The sequence below is a fragment of the Muntiacus reevesi genome, chromosome 19 (genome assembly GCF_963930625.1).
Source record: "Muntiacus reevesi chromosome 19, mMunRee1.1, whole genome shotgun sequence".
NCBI classification, from domain to species: Eukaryota; Metazoa; Chordata; class Mammalia; order Artiodactyla; family Cervidae; genus Muntiacus; species Muntiacus reevesi.
The window spans coordinates 29,110,766-29,129,169 of NC_089267.1; positions in this window are offsets into that span (position 1 = coordinate 29,110,766).

Below are 18,404 nucleotides of genomic sequence, written 5' to 3' on the forward strand. Positions count from 1 at the left end.
ATGGAGCTGCTTGTCACATAGTTCACAATCATTTTCACACCCAATATTGAGTCTTGGATCTCTATATCTAGCTTGCTCAAATGTCCAGAAGAAAATTTCCAAATGAAAAAGGAAGCACAAAAACTTCAACATTAGCGATAAGGGGGAGAAAACAGACAAGCACTGACATATCTCCTCCCATGAAAAAATAATTTACACGTATGATCATTGGAAAATCTATACATGTGCACCTCTGATACATTTCACTCATGAGTTTCATGCATTATCTATACTAATTCAATTAGAAAAGGGACCAAGAACAAAGGCAGCACTATTGAACCATGTAATACACACTATGTGCATTAAGAAACACTTTTAAATTATCTTAAAAACACACCACACTTTTATGATGTTCATGCAATTACACCATTTGATTTTTCAATCCCAGTTAATGAAAACCAGAAAATGAAAATTTCTAGTCAAGTAACAACTGCTATATTTTCAAGTTGAGTGAAATTATAGAAGGGATTGGAGCTATCAGATAAAAAAAGATATCTTTCATATCTTGTCTCCAAGGTATTTCTCCACAATTCTTTTCTCATAAGCAATATAACCCAAGTGGCGCTAGTGGTAAAGAACACACCTGCCAATGTAGGAGACATAAGAGATGGGGGTGCAATCCCTGGGTTGGGAAGATTCCCTGGAGAAAAGCCTGGCAGCCCACCCAGTATTGTTACCTGGAGAATCCCACGGACCAGAGGAGCCTGGCAGGCTACAGCCTATAGGGTCGCACAGAGTTGAACATGACTGAAGTGACTAGGCATGCATGCATGCATAAGCAATGTAAAGGTAAATATGGTTTTACATTACATATATTACTTTTTTTTCACCTCAAGGAAAATGCTGAGACTTACACATACTAGAAATTGAAATTTGTAAGAAACATAGGTAACTAGTAATAAAGTATTTGCAAAGTTTACCAGACTCAGCCATGGCTCATCATGATCTATTTGAAATAAAAGAATGTAAATTCTGCTGTTTGACTTTGCATTAAAGAAGCAGCACTTTCACAAGAGTCTCCTTCATCGGCAGGCAATATCTTCACCGCTAGTGCCAACTGGGAAGCCCACAGTAATATCACTAAATAACAACAGCTCCATTTATTGAATGCCTGCTCGTTCTGTGCCAAGAATGCTGATAAACTTACACATATTATCCCACAGAATTGTCAGAAGGGAACATAACAGAATAAGTATTGTTTACAGGTAAGGAACAAGTTTAGCGCAGTTAAGTAATCACTCTTAGTCATATTGCTTATTAGTGTGCCTCATGGAATGCCTCCCAAAGCAGGATAGTTCAAGATAAAGAAAACAGTTTATAAATATTATATACCAAAATTAACATATCCTCAATAGGTACAGGAAATATACTATTCAATAGAAGCCATTTATAACTCTATTTTTACAGTGTAACTAAAAGATATATCCTTAACCTAGTAAAGTTTCTCTAGTAACTTCAGGGAACATATTCCTTGCCTTTTAGAGTTGGAGAAACAGATATTAAAATATAATTTGATTAAGATGAAATCCATAGTGAAGAAATTCAGAGAAAACATGCATAGTGAGCCTAATCAAGTCTGATCTGATTAAGAAAGATGCTTGAATCTAATGCACGGATAAGAAGCTATATGACTAGAGGAGCAGTAAGCACTCTACACAGAAGGACCAACACTCCCAAAGAACTTGAGAGAGAAAGTTTATGGCATAGTCAAGGAACCAAAAGACCAAATGTTGTTATTGTTGTTGTTGTTGTTGTTGTGTCTTTTGTTTTGGAATAAAAGAAACAGAAGTGAAAGGTCAGAGAAGAATTTTGCAGAAGAATTAAGATCTATACCTTAAGACAATGAAAGGTCACTTGAAGACTTTATTCCAGAATACTGTCCTTCATTCCTTCTTTCTCCCAGTTACTTAATTATTATTCAGTCCCTCCTTAATTATTATTCCGTCCCTACTAAGGACCAGACTATACTACATATTGGGATATGACAGGAAACATAACAAAGTTCTTCTACTAACAAGGTATGGTCTTGCAAAGGAAGAGAGGCTACGAACAAAATTGCAAGTTAATATATAAAATATGAGAAAGTCATACATACTATTAAAAAGAACAAAAAAGAGATAGAATACCAATCAAACTGAAGTATCCATAAGAATCATCTAGCAAGAATGTTAAAATGCAAAGATAGACTCAGCAAATTCTAGAGTGAGGGCTGAGATTTCCATTTCTAATAGCCTCCCAGGGGATGCAAATGTTGCTGGAATATTGCTGGAGTGCTCACCATGTTTTGACTAACAGGGAACAGAACATAAGGAACCTTGTTGTTTGTTCAGGAAACACCTCTTTGTTGGATTACATTTAAATACATTCATAAACAGAGACCTAATAATGGAGTCCCTAAAATATATGAAGAGAAAAATAGACAATTATATCAATACAACAATAGTTAGAGACATCAACACACTATTTTTAATAATGGACAGAACAACCAGACAAAATGCTAATTAAATACAGAAGGCTTGAGCAACACTGTACATCAATTGAAGCTGAATATATAGAGAGAGAACATTCCTCCAGCACAACACACATTCTTAGCAAGGGCACAAGGAACATTTCACAGAATAGAACATATCTCATGGCACAAGAAATCAGTAAGAAGTTTAAAAGATTGAAATCATAAAAAGAATATTTTCCAACCACAGTGGAATTAAGCTAGAAATGAATTACAGAAAGAAAACAGAAAATGTATAGAAATAAAACACTCTTAAAACAATGAATGAGTCAAGGAGGAAATCACAAGGGAGATTTTAAAAGACCTTGATATGAATGAAACAAAATATACCAAAATTTGTGGGATGCAGTGTTCAGAGGGAAATTTAGAGCTATAAGTGCCTACATTAGAAAAGAAGAAAGATCTCAAATGGATAAACCCATTGTACACTTTAAAGAACTAATTTATGAAAGCAAACTAAACACAGAGCAGAAGAAAGAAAATAATAAGTTTAGAATACAGATAAATCATATAGAGAGTAGACAATTGTGCATTTAATTCTATCAATATAAAAAATAATGAAATTTAATTATAAGTTCCAGTATAAAAATGTTGAGGTATGTATAATGAGACATAAAATCTGGCATGATTTTAAACAAATTGTGGAACTCAAGTAAAGGTAATTCAATACCTGCAACACTGTTGTTCAAGTAGAACAAACATCGTGACATTAAATTATGAAGAAGGAAATGTAATTTTAAAAAGCTAATTGTCTCTAACCAATAATTATAATATAAATACGAATTGACTTTCAGTGTTTAGAACGAACCTATAGACGGAAGTGAAAGATACCGATAATTTAAAAAGCTAGACAGATAATGTAAACTGGGCCTGCTTGACAACATAAAAGTAAAGGTACCACTCTTACAAGTATGCAGAAGTGGAGAGAGAGAGGCTAGGAAAGAATAGATAAGTTGGCAGACTTCTGTCATACCAGGGAAAGGCAAGAAACTTGTATGTAGCCCTTGAGCATATTAATATATAAATGGTGGAAAAGCAAAAAACATACAGTGTAGCTCAACATAGGTGGAATGAAGGAAGTAGTTTTGGGGTGATAATGTCTAAATAAGTTTATACTTCTATTTTTTATTTCAGGGATTGACTTATTTTAAGTCAAAAATAATAATGAGATAATATTATTTAGGATCATGAGCCCAAGCACAAATGTAAAAAAAAGCAGAAATGCTTAGTAGGAATAGCTTCCAGACAGAAATTCTAGGGCTGGAGATGCATGGAGCAGGGAGTAACTGATTTTTATCATTAATTCTTTAGTACTATTGAGTTTCTCAAAAAATAAATTGATTTGTCAAATGAATAAAAGAGAAAAATAAATAATGTTTCAAAAAGTAAAGGAAGAACTTTATTTCAAGAGGGTGTCTAGATTATTATTTAAAGTTCCTCGGTGTGTATGCCCAGAAGTGGTATTGCTGGGTCATATGGCAGTTCTATTTCCCGTTTTTTAAGAAATCTCCACACTGTTCTCCATAGTGGCTGTACTAGTTTGCATTCCCACCAACAGTGTAAGAGGGTTCCCTTTTCTCCACACCCTCTCCAGCAACCTAGATGCCCATCAGCAGACGAATGGATAAGGAAGCTGTGGTACATATACACCATGGAATATTACTCAGCCATTAAAAAGAATTCATTTGAATCAGTTCTAATGAGATGGATGAAACTGGAGCCCATTATACAGAGGGAAGTAAGCCAGAAAGATAAAGAACATTACAGCATACTAACACATATATACGGAATTTAAAAAGATAGTAACGATAACCCAATATGCAAAACAGAAAAAGAGACACAGAAGTACAGAACAGACTTTTGAACTCTGTGGGAGAAGGTGAGGGTGGGATGTTTCAAAAGAACAGCATGTATATTATCTATGGTGAAACAGATCACTAGCCCAGGTGGGATGCATGAGACGAGTGCTCGGGCCTGGTGCACTGGGAGGACCCAGAGGAGTTGGGTGGAGGGGGGGGTGGGAGGGGGGATCGGGATGGGGAATACGTATAACTCTATGGCTGATTCATGTTAATGTATGACAAAACCCACTGAAATGTTGTGAAGTAATTGGCCTCCAACTAATAAAATAAAAAATAAAATAAAATAAAATAAAGTTCCCTGAAAGAACAAGTTGTCAGTGACTTCTCAATGTAGTGGTCAGGTAACTAGACAGTGCTCTGTAAAGGGAAGAACTATATTATGCCAAAGGCTTGTAAGACTTATGACTGTAATCAGGAAGTTCAATAATTTCCCTTCCTCACAGGGCAGACAATCAATCAGCCAGTGAGCCAGTTGTCTTGGAGAAACCATCTCTCACTGTCATTCCATATTGTTTTTGAAGTCATAATCAATGCAGTACTTTATCAAATGAAACTAAGAAGAGCAAATATTAAAATGCAAGAGTCTATAAAGTCATTTTTTTTCAGATGGCATGATACATACCTGAAAAAGTGAAAGGAGTTAGAATTGATAAATTAGTTTAATAAGATAGTCAAAACCAGTGCAAATATACCAAATTCAACAGCACTCATTCATATCAGCCATATCTAGTGAATATATATAATGAAGAAAAAATATCTGACATAAACTAATGTGTATGAATTATAGGAAAAACTGTCAATTTTTGAAATGGTTGCCTATATGAGTGGTCCCAACTTTTATATTTGTTTCCTCTATCATCCACTGACACTGAACTCCCCTTCATTTTCAAAATCAAAATGTACATTTTTCATGAATTATTCTGCTTAGCCTCTTAGCTAACCATATATCTTTTTTGAAGACATTTAATTTTATTCCTACAATACTATACCTTCTACAATTTCTTCCCATTTCTCTGTCTGATCTTTCTCTATGTATTTACTTTCTCTCCATCTACTCTGTTTTAAATAGTAAACTTATTAAAGCTCTGTTCTTAGCCCCTTTTCCTTATTTACTTTCCCAACTCATATCATGTCCTTCTGTAGCTTAAGTTTCTACCTTGATCTAGATGACTACCAAAATACTCATGCCAGCCGACTTCATTCTGCAAAAGGTTAGGGCAACTTCACTTGGGTCTTCCTTACATATTCCAAATGTTGGATATTTCTCACATAATTCAAATGTTCTGGTTCACATTTGAAATTTATAAGCCAACCAATTTAATGTATTAGAGAGTAACTCCAGCATTAATCCAACTGTACAAGTCAGGATTCTAAATGTGATGTTTGATTCATCTTTTTTTTTCCCCTCACTCATCTAATCTATGAACTGTTCTTCCTAAGCATACCTAATATATCAGTTCTTACCTTCACTTCTGTAATTCTAGTTACATTACCACTATCTTTCACATGGGTTATTACCCTGGGCTCCAAACTGTTCTCCTCTCTCCTCATTTGATCCTCTTTAATCCATTTCCACAAGCTACTAGGGCCACTGTTTAGGATGTTAATCTTATTATGTTACTCTCCTTCTTAAAACATATCAATGGTTCATCATCTCTCCTTAGAATAGTCTAAAATGCTGTTAAGACCATCTGGTCACTTTTTTTCTTTTTCTTTTTTTTTTTTTTTTTGCACTTTAGCCTTATTTGCTTTTCAGCATATTTCATATACTTAGCAATTCAGTCACACTGAGTTTCTTTCAATCTGTTGAAACTGCCATAAAATTTATCTTCTGGGTTTAAGCATGCTGTTTCCTATGTTAAAATACATTTCCCTGTATACACTGATTTGACAACTATTCCTATTCATTCTTTAGGTCTCAGTTTAAATCACCACTGACTATGGAAAATGCATCTGAACTTTCCCTTAGTCCTTTTATAATCATTATATCTCCCATTAAACCATAATCTTGTACATGTCAAGAGCTATGTCCATTTTGTTCATTCTTGTCTGCTTTGGGTCACATCAAATTCGGCACTTATTAAGCACTCAAGCTTGACTTCTGTTTCACAGAGACATAATTCTCTCCATTCCTGTGCACATTACCTATAAAAATTCACATCTGCAGTAATCCTTTGTCATTTTCTCTATTCTCAAAAATTAGACTATCCTGTTTGCTTCTAAGTCTACATTGAACAGGTGTCTTCCTGTTTTGATAAGCTTCTGACTGGACATAGGCTATTCACTTTCTTATCATGTATTTTCAACTTAAAATTCTAGCAGATTCTATACTGCAGAATATAAACTGTTGAAGTTATCTCAATTACAAAACTTATCTGCCCTGAGCCTCTATGTTTGTTGAGGTACTGTCCCCTTTCTTTTCCTTCACCATCAAGACCTCCAACAAAGTTGCTAAATTGTTGACTCCACAGTTCCTTACCTTCTACTCAATGCTAGAAGGGAATAAATTTACTAAAACAAACATCAACCCTTGCCTCCACTGATTAGAAACCATTTGATGGCTTTGTGTTACCTTTAAGAAAATGAAACCATCTATAGTAAAACACAAATCCCTCTGCACCTTATTGCTGCCTTATTATAACCATCTTAAACTCTTGTTTCCTTAAATAATCCAGAATTCCCAGTGAGTTACTTGAATCAAAATTTATTCCTAGTGTTATGCTGCCTGAAGCCAATACAACACCAGCTTTTGAGAAAAGAAAAAACTTCATTGCTAAGTCAACCAACAAAGGGAAAGGAGGCAGGGCTCAAATCTGAATCCCCAAAATGGGGTTCAGCCAACCTTTTATGAGTTAGGGCAGGAGGGTTGGTCAGAGAAGAAGTGGTGGGGCAGGTTTCTCTTGGAGGGTTTGGAACTTGACCTTTTATGGTGTGAAAGTGAAATTGTTTATTCAGTCATGTCCAACTCTTTGCAACCCCATGAACTAAAGCCCACCAGGCTCCTCTGTCCATGGAATTTTCCAAGCAAAAATATTGGAGTGGGAAGCCACTCCCTTTTCCAAGGAATCTTCCTGACCCAGCGATCGAACCCAGGTCTGCTGCACTGCAGGCAGATTCTTGGTGGTCTGAACCACCAAGGAAGTGGAGGCTTCAGCACCAGATCTTCCTAGACAATGGACCCTTCCCTTCAAAAAGGGTTCAACATTCAGATTCAGGTCACATTCCTGTCCTTTGGTTCTGTGGTCAGGGGGAAAACTTTGGTTCTAGGTGTTCTTTGCGGTAAAATGTTCTCCTCTGTGCGTGCTTCAGCTGCATGACTTGCTGTTTTGCTCTGCTGACTCTGAAAAACAACTATCTTTTAACTTTTCTATTTATTTATATTAATTTTTATTGGAATATAGTCGCTTTACGGTGTTGTGTTAATTTCTGTTGAACAGCAAAGTTAATCACCTGTATGTTTACATAGATCCCTTCTTTTTCGATTCCCTTCACATTTAGGTCACCACAGGGCACTGCATAGAGTTCCCTGTGCTGTGGAGCTGGTTCTAATTATTTTCAGTATCTTTTTAGAAATAGTATAGGTTCTGTGATTTCACTAGTAGCTTTACTGTTTCCTCCTACATACCTTGTGTCTTGGGTTGAAGAATGTCCCCCTAAAACTCATGCCTACACTGAATCTAGAAATGTGACCTTATTCAGATACTGGGACTTTACAGATATAATCAAGGTGAGGTCAAACTTGATTAGTAGTGTGGTGGTGGTTTAGTTGCCAAGTGGTGTCTGACTCTTACAAATCAATGAACTGTAGCCCACCCAGCTCCTCTGTCCATGGGATTTTCCAGGCAAGAATACTGGTGTGCTAAGTCACTTCAGTCATCTCTGACTCCTTAAGACCCTATGAACCGTAGCCTGCCAGGCTCCAATGTCCATGGGGCCCTCCAGGCAGAATATTGGAGTGGGTTGCAATCTTCTTCTCCAAGGGATCTTCCAGACCCAAGGGTTGAACTCATGTCTCCTGCGTTGGCAGGTGGGTTCTTTACCACTAGTACTACATGGAAAGCTCATAAGAATACTGGAGTGGGTTACTATTTCCTTCTCTAGGAAGTCTTCCCAACCCAAGTATTGAACCCGAATCTCCTGCATTGCAGGCAGATTCTTCACTGCTGAGCCACCTGGGAAGTGCTACACTTGATTAAGATAAACACTAATCCAATACCAGTTCCCTTATAAGGAAGGGGAAATTAGAACACAGAGACATAACAAGAGAAACACAGTGTGAAGACATAGAGGAGAATACCTTGTGAAGATGGAGGCAGATACTGGAGTGATGCCTCTGCAAATCAAGAAATGCCAAGGATTGCAGGCATCTACTAGACAATCAAAGGATCAAGGAAGGATCTTCCCTTAGGACCTTCAGAGAGCCTACAGCCCCACTGACACCTTGATTTCAGACTTCTAGCTTCCAGAACTGAGACAAATTTGTGTTATTCTAAGCCATCTGGTTTGTTGTAATTTGCACTGCAGCCCTGGAAGACTAATGCATACTAGCAATCAGGCCAAAATATCTTGATAGTTGCTGGTTACATACAACTCAAATCTGATTAGATAGTCTTTATAAATTTAAGGTGTTTTTTTTTTAAGTACACGTGGTCTAGTTTTGCCATTTTCTTCATAGTTTTAGAAGCTCTTCTTTATTGTGATGTTATCTAAATTACAGGATATTTATAAAAAACTACATTTGGGATTGCACACAGTCAATGTTTAGCAACTGTAATTAATGCAACTGAAAATAATTGGGGTAAACAATTGAGATACATTCTCTTGTGTAAATAAAGTTTCTGGTGCAGGTTTTTATCTTGAGACAGTTTCTGGGAAATCATAGTGGCACCTTGAAACAAAAATATGAATCTCAATTGTTACAGGCGCTCTTATTCAGTCACTTGGGAAGAACCCTGCCACACTTAGAGGCTCTAACAAGGAGATGGCCAGGTAGTGCATTAAACAATATCCTCAGCTGAGGGAAACCATGTTTGCCAAATCAGGGCTAACATTTGTTTCAGTTGCTATTGAACCTTAGGAATCAGCTAAAACTCATAAATTTATTTCACTTCCATGATCTGTTAGGATGGCCAATGGATCTGTTTAGCTTTAAAGTCATGACTTTCTAATTTCTTTGCAAGTAAATGTTCCTACAACTGTCACTTCTGAATACAAGCATATACATTTTTACATGCACACACACAAAAAAATACATTTCATCTCATACATCAAAGAGGACCACCCAGCCAATTATTTTACTGTAGCTGTATCTGCTGAGACTGTGAGTTACTTTAATTTGCATTCAAAAGAGAAGACAGAAAATTCCCAGTGAAATAAAAATGCTTAGTTTTGCTGGTTCAATAAAACAGAACAATGAGTTAAACACTGCCTTTAAAAACAGTATTTATACTTTTGAAGGTTAGTGGAATTTGTGGCAGGGGGGAGGGGGATCTCTCAGTGATATTTTGATTTGGAGACTTAAAGACAAAAATCAAGAAAACTTGGTGAGAACTGGGAGACCATCTGACAGAGTAAAAAGGTCACTATTCTTGCTTCATTCTCTTCTACAAACACAGAGACCTCTGGAGTGTGCTTTAGGAAAATCCTCTCAGAAGAAAGAGCACCTGAAACAACCCGTAATCAGAGCTGTAACTGTAATCATAATAATTGTTCTACTAAAACTAATGAAAATTTATATTGGAATTCATACTTGAGACATTCATGTAAAGTACCTATTCCTTCCCTGCTGTTAATCACCAGTCTCTGAAAAAGTATTGTGGGAGTAAATGTCAACTTAGCTCTTTTTTCACTCTAGGTTAACAGGGTAAAAACAATCCAGACAGAGAAATTACATAGATGGGCAAATGAGAGGAGAAACAAGTCTGTCTGATGAAGAGATATTTCAGGAAATATGTTATTCTAATGCAAATGATTTTTCTGATGATTATCTTTAGGGGTAAACTGCTTTATTGCCATTGCCACTGGAAGGCGAAGTATTATTCGTGTGCTGGACATCTTGAGCTCTCAAGTTCATTTCCACCTTGAAGCTGACTCCTCCAGGAAATAGGTAATGAACCTGACACATTACCCGTATCCCTGAAGAAGACAGTGCTTCAGCTGGGGCATGGTACATATCAATCCAGTCCTATCCGTGAGAAGATGATGACCTTAAAACAGCCAATGTCTTTCAAATAACAGACAGATGGCAAAAAAACAAGCCTGAAAACACCAAGATGAAGCATAGAAAATTCAAGGGTAAACAGAATTGTTTGTCTGATTCACAGTGAGATGTACTTTGCCACTGAGCTTTGGAGTTTTGGTGCCAAAGAACTCTAAATGAGATGAAGTTGGCAAGATAAATTATAGGTTATGTCTAGCATACTTCATGGCATTTTGAAATTTTAACATGTTCGTATTGGGAACTTCTGACATTATCATTAGCAGCTATGGGAAGCTTGACACTGATTCCATCACTTGTGTTTCTCCCTTTTCAAAGACAGAGCAGGCTTCTCCTCACATCAAAGCTTATTTGTCTGTTCTCTCTTCTTTCCAGACTTAGAGTAAATAATTACTAAGAAAGTAAGGAGGTTTTGCCTTTCCTAAAGACAGTTGAGTCAGTGAAGTAGCCTGAATTTCTCATGAGAAGAATAAAGAAATGCCTCACTGTACCGGCCCTAAGATGGGTGAAATTTTCCCTAGTTATTTTTCAGAATATTCTTCTGAAAAGTATTGAGAGCTATTTATCATTATGAACAATTATCCTCCTAGAAGTAAAACCATCTTTTTATTATTTTCTGACTTATTTATGTTTTATATTCCACGGTGTGTCTTGGACACTCAGATTCTACTTTATACAAAGTGTTTTTCATTTTCCATCTGATTTTAAATCCATTTACCTTGTCTAACTTTCAGAAAATTAAATTTCTTTTAGTTACAGTCTCTCCTCACTTTACGTCTTTGGTCCTCTTCAACTAGGGCAGAGATCCATAACCAGAGTTCCAAACTGCCTTTCTCATTGGCTTATCTCTTTTTAATTCCATTTGATAGTGAAGCTCCAGGAAATGCTCTACTCAGATTGCTCAACACTTAGCTCAGATTTTCTTATAACCCCCTTTCATACCATTGTGCTCAAAGACATGTATTGAAGATTGATAATTTCTCAGCCTTATAGTTACTTAATCCTCTCAATTACTTCATTTGGAAAAAATTTAACATCATCTACATATTAGGCATTGTGATAAGCCCTTTGGAAGCAAAGCAAGTGAAATTCGGTAATATGAAAATAAATAAAGGAAACCTCATTTAAAGTGGAGTGGGGAGGCTCTGAAGAGGGAATTCTCATGCGTCCATCTTCACCACAGCTTACAAACCCTTGCAGAATAAAGGTATCCTTCAGTTGCACCACCACCAAGCTGCCTACCACCAGCAGCCAATGAAGAAACATCATACCCTTTCCAATTTCCTCCTGAAACCTAAAAAGAGCTGACCTTCCCTTTGTCTCCTGTGACTTTCTTATGACTCACTATAGTTTGCATGTCTCTAGTTGCCATTCCCTGCTATTCCCAAATATTTTCCTGGTAAAATAATCAGCTCTTTTGTTAAGGTTAAAAGTAACTTTCTCAGGGCTATCCCAATGTGGAAGGTATGAGTTATACATCTTATAACTTATTATATAGCAGACTGAACTGATTTACAGAGGTCAGCAGAGACATTTATTTTCCTGAGTGCTTTCTTTTGCAGCAAGGTTCCCCTCCCCACTACCCAAAGCAAGCTGGACAACCCAGAGATGTTTCCTATAGGTGGCACTCAACTACTGGCTGGTAGAAGCTACTACATCAATATACTGACTCCCATCTCCTTTGAGTGGGACGATTCCGAGACTCATGTTTGAGCTCACCAAATTCCTTGGTGGCAATAAGATCTTATTGCTTAGAGTGATTTCTCAGTATAAATTGCTTTATGGTGTCCATTTCATTCGAAGTTTTCCTTTCACATTCTTACTCCCTGTCTTAGCTGAGATCCTTTAGAAGCAGAGCTCAATATAAGCGTCAAATACATGTAGTTTATTTGGGAAGTATAAGGGAACATTGACAGGGAAATAGGGAAGTGGTAAGAGGAAGAAACCAATCCATTCCAGTGTGCATTACTAAGCTAGCAACCATAGGGTCTGTTTAACTCTGGGAGGAAAGGAAAATTCATACTCAGAGATGTGATAGCCAGGGAAAGGAGACCTGGAATTATACACCAACTCCCACAAAATGTTGTATGAGTGCTCTAGGGTTCATTTAGTCCCCTGACACTCCCATCTTGCTAACTGAATCAACACAGTTGTCTCCATACTGGGGAAAGCTCTTATATCTGGAGATGCTGATACCATCCTCTGGAAAGCAGCATAACAAACATGTTGAAATAAGAGGGTTTGAGGCTATTCAGTGGACTATTAACACTGTATGCTACCCTTCCCCACTTGCCTGCCTGTCTGGAATCATTTCCAACAAATTGCTTACACTAGAATCTTTATCTCAAGAGTTACTTGTGGAGGATCTCACACTAAGAAAATCATGTTTCCTTGTGAAAATAGAAGACTATAGATAAACACTAAAACAAATGTAAAAACAACATGCTTTGGAAGGAAAAAGACAAGGGAACAATCAGGAAATGTCTCTTGGGGAAGATAAAGATTGAGGTAAATTTAGGACCAGTAGGAATTGAGTAAATAAAGACAGGGAGAAGGATGCAGATGTGAAGCACATTTCATCAAGTTGTAGGAAAGCATGAAGGTTGGGGCTGTGGGAGCTGTATGGACCAGATGCAGGCAATAAGACTATGTGTTTGCTGGTACAGAATTTAAACAAATAATAAATACTGGAAAAGGGAATCCTATGCTACTGGTGGGAATATAACTTAATGAAACCATGATGGAGAAAAGTATGGAGGCTCCTTAGAAAACTAGAGCCAGAAATCCCACTCCTAGACATATATCTGGAGAAAATTCTAATTCAAAAAGATACATGCAACTCACTGGTCATAGCAGAACTATCTAAGGTAGCTAAGACATGCAAGAAGCAAGAAACTTAAATTTAAGCCTATGAATGAATGATAAAAACGTGGTGTATATATACATATATATATATATACACACACACACACATACATATGTATACACACCTACACATATATATGCACATACACATGCTTACATGTATTTATATATGCATATGTGTGTGTGTGCTCAGTTGCTCAGTTGTGTCTGACTCTGCAATCCCATGATTATAGCTCACCAGGCTTTTTTGTCCATGGGATTTCCCAAGCAAGAATACTGGAGTGGGTTACCATTTTACCCTCCAGGGGATCTTCCCAGCCCAGGGATTGAAACCAGTTCTTCTGCATTGGCAGGCAGATTCTTTACCACTGAGCCACCTGGTAAGCCCATATATATGTATATATAGATATACATACACACATATATATGCATATATATATATACAGACACATATACCTACAATGGACTATTACTCAACCCTAAAAAAGAATGAAATAATGTTATTTGCAGCAACATGGATGGACGCAGAGATTATCATACTGAGTGAAGTAAGTCAGACAGAGAAAGAGGAATATCATACGATACCACTTTTGTGTGGAATCTAAAAAATTGATACAAATGAACTTATTTATAAAACAGAAAAAGACTCACAAACAGAACACATATTTATGGTTCCTAAAGAGGAAAATGAAGAGAGGGATAAATTAGGAGTTTGGAATTAACATACCTAAACTGCTATGTATAAAACAAGGTCCTACTGTAAAGCACAAGGTATGATATTCAATATCTTATAACAACCCAACATGAGAAAGAATCTATATGTATATCTGAATCACCTTGCTGAACACCAGAAACTAACACAACATTATAAATCAACTATACTTCAATTTTAGAAAGTATCTTTTACAAAGCAAAATGTAGTTGTGAAGAAGTCTAGTTTATTCATTTCTTAATAAACTGCACACTTAATTTCACATCAGAACTCTGTCTAATCTTAGGGCAAAAGAATTTCTGTTTTCTTCAACTGCCCTTTATTGATTTACACTTAGGTCTCTGATTTGTCTTAATTTATATAGGATATGATATTTAAAATGAGGTTTTTTTTCATATGTAATGTTTCCAGCAGTCTTTGCTGAAGACTATCACTTCTTTATTGAATTGCTTTTGCATCTTTGTCAAAACTCCAATAACTTTATTTGTGTGGGTCTATTTCTGGACCTCTCTTCTGTTCTACTGATATATGTGATTATAACTTTGCCAACAGAGCACTATCTTAATTACTGTATCAACTTATTTTACTTATTCAAAATTATTGAGCCTATTATAAATCATATTTTTACATATAAATGTTAGAAACAGCTTGTCTGTTTTCTCAAAAATGTAGCATAGATTTTAATTGGAATTGAATTAAACACATAGATCAATTTGGGAAACTGCTATCTTTACTACATTGATTCTTCCAATTCATCCCCATAGTATGTCTCTTCATTTATATGTCTTTGCTTTGCTCATCAGTATTTTGTAGTTAACGGTATTCAAATCCTATACATACTATAATAGATATATACCTAAATATTAGTATACTAATATATTAGTATACTAATATATTTAATATACTAAATATTAGTATTAATATTTACCTAAATATTAATATTAAATATTAATTTTATAATTTTGTAAATGATATCTTTTATTTCTAATTTCATTTATTAAATGCTGAATGTGGAGTAATTTCGATAGTAATTCAGTTAAAATGTATGTGCCGAAATTATATTCTAGATAAGTTTCTAGAAAAAAAAATTTTAAAGAGTCTTGGGGGTCTACAAAGAGATTCATGTCACCTGTAAATATGTTTTATTATTTCCTTTCCAATTTGTTTGTCTTTTATTTCAAATTCTCTCTCTATTGCACTGACTAGGACTTCCATTTTTTTTTTTTTATTTAATTAATTTGTTTGACTGTGCTGAGTCTTAGTTGTGGCATGTGGGATCTCGTTCCCTGGTCAGGGATCGAACCTAGGCACCCTTCATTGGGAGCTTGGAGTCTTAGCCTCTAGACCACAGGGGAGGCCCCTAGGACTTCCATTTTAAGGTTGAGTACAGAGAGCAGATATTCTTACCTTCTCACAGATCTTAGAAGGAAAGCATTCACTATTTCACCATTGACTTAATATTATCTGTAAATTTATAGTGCTTTCCCTTTATCATTATTGAGCAAATTCCCGCTAATTCCAGTTGGCTAGAAGTTTGTATTATTAACAGGAATTGAGTTCTGTCACAGGATTTTCAGCATCAATTGACATTATCATACACTTTTTATTCCCTTTCTGTTAGTATGATAGATTGCATTGATTGGTTTTCAATACTGAACCACCTTGTCATTCTGAGGATAAAATCAATTTGGTCATAATGTATTATTATTTTGAATTTCTCTGGATTTTATTTACTAATATTTTTGAGGATTTTGGTCTATATGAGAATTGAGGGTCTGCAATTTCGCTTTTCATGTATTGTCTTTGGTTTAGGTATCAGGGTGAATTAGATTTCTAAAGTTGCATAACAGTGCAGTTCAGTCTCACAGTCATATCCCACTCTTTGCTACCCCACGGACTGCAGCACACCAGGCTTCCCTGTCCATCACCAACTCCTGAAGCCTACTCAAACTCATGTCCATCACATCAGTGATGTCATCCAACCATCTCATCCTCTGTCGTCCCCTTCTCCTGCCTTCAATCTTTCCCAGCATCAGGGTCTTTTTCAATGAGTCAGTTTTTGCATCAGGTGGCCAAGGTACTGGAGCTTCAGCTTCAGAATCAGTCCTTCCAATGAACATTCAGGACGGATTTCCTTTAGAATTGACTGGTCAGATAAAGTTGCATTACAAATAACCACAAACTTAGTGGTTTAAATCAATATTCATTTAATACCTTAGAGATTCGGGGTGGAGGATTGAAAGACTGGGCAGAGCATAACTGGTATCTCTACTCAGTGTCTCAAAAAGCTGAGATCAAGGTGTCAGCTGGGCTGTATTCTCATTGGCAGTGTGGACTTCTTTTTAAACGCTAATGATTATTGGCAAAGTTAATTTCCTTTCCTCCATATGGCTCATGAAGACTACATCTTCAAGACCAGCTGAAAAAATATCTGTTTGGCACCACATCTTCTTTTTAAGACTCATTTGATTGACTCAGGACCACTCTGGCTAAACTCCCTTTTGATTAACCCAAAGTAAAGAGATTTGTAACTTAATTATGGGAATGGTCTTCCATCATATTTACAGACTCCACTTAAACTCTAGCAGAAGTTATTAAATAGGTCATGTACCTAAGGAGTCGATAATCATAAAAACCAACAGAATTCTTAGCTTACTACTTAGGTTTAGTCTCATAAATGAATGAATATTTTTTCACTTTTCTTTACTGGAATAGTTTATGTAGAATTGATATCATTTTATGTTAATCCGTTGTAGAGTTTGCTAGTGAAACATCTGAGTTGGAAATTTTCATATTCAGAAGCTTTTTTAGTGTAATTCAGTTTCATTAATAGTTACATATTCCTATGGTTATCTATTTAATCTTGAATGAATTCTGTAGTTTTTAAAAAATTAGGTAATTTTATTATTTTTCAGAATATATGTTCCTGTGCTGAAACACTTACATGGAGTTTATACAATTGCTTCATTATATGCCTGAAGTCTGGGGAAACAGGGGTCTGTAGTGCTATTACCTATTCCATTCCTGATAGTGGTAATTTGAATCTTCCCCTTTTAATTTATCAGTTGAATCAAAGTTATACATTTTATTGAACTCTCCAAAGAAATATATTTAGTTCTCAATATTTTTTCTTCTATTGTTTTCTGTTTTCAATATCATATATTACTGTTCTTTTAAATCTCCTTTAGTCCCATATATTTTACTTTTTGTTCATTTCTTAAGGTAGAATCTTAAATTACTATTTAAGAGCATCCTGCAACTTTTGATATGCAATATTTTCCTATTTTACCAGTTCAAAAATATTCCAAATTTCCTTGCAATTTCCTCATTGATCACTGGAGAAGGAAATGGCAACCCACTCCAGTACTCCTGCCTGGAAAATCCCAGGGATGGGGGAGCCTGGTGGGCTGTGGTCAATGGGGTCACACAGAGTCAAACACAACTGAAATGACTTAGCAGCAGCAGCATTGATCACTGAGTTATTTCTAAGGGTGCAATTTCCAAGTGTTTTATTTTCCTGTTATGATTCCTTTAATTTCAGTTTAATTCTATAATATCAGTATATTCTGTATAATTGTTGCTGTTCAGTCATTAAGCCATGTTCGACTGTTTGCAACCCCAAGAACTGTAGCATGCCAGGCTCCTCCGTCCTCCACTATCTCCCGGAGTTTGTTAAAATTCATGTCCATTGAGTTGGTAATGCTATCTAATCATCTCATTCTCTGCCGCTCCCTTCTCCTTTGCCTTCAATCTTTCCCAGCATCAGGGGTAACTGTACAATTACAATTTTTAAAACATTTGTCAGGATATATATTATCACTCAGAATATGGTCCATCCTTGAGAATGGCCCATATTCACTTAAAAGGATGCATACTTTATTGTTAAAGAAAGAAATACTCTGTTAATGTCAACTAGATCCTATCCACTAAAGGTGTTATTCAGGTCTTATATAAATTTTTATTTTGTCTATTAATTCTATTTATTACTGAGAGAAAATTTTGATACTTCCAAATATAACTAAGGGTTTGTCTATTTCTCCTCTCAGTTTGTAGATTTTTGTTACAAATATTTTGAAACTCTATTAGTCACTGTGTTAGTCTTCTATCACTGCTATAGCTTTCCCAAAAACTTGATGAATTGAATAACAGAACTTTTTTTTTTTTCTTCATGGTTTGGTAGTTTAGTTTGGCTTAGCTATT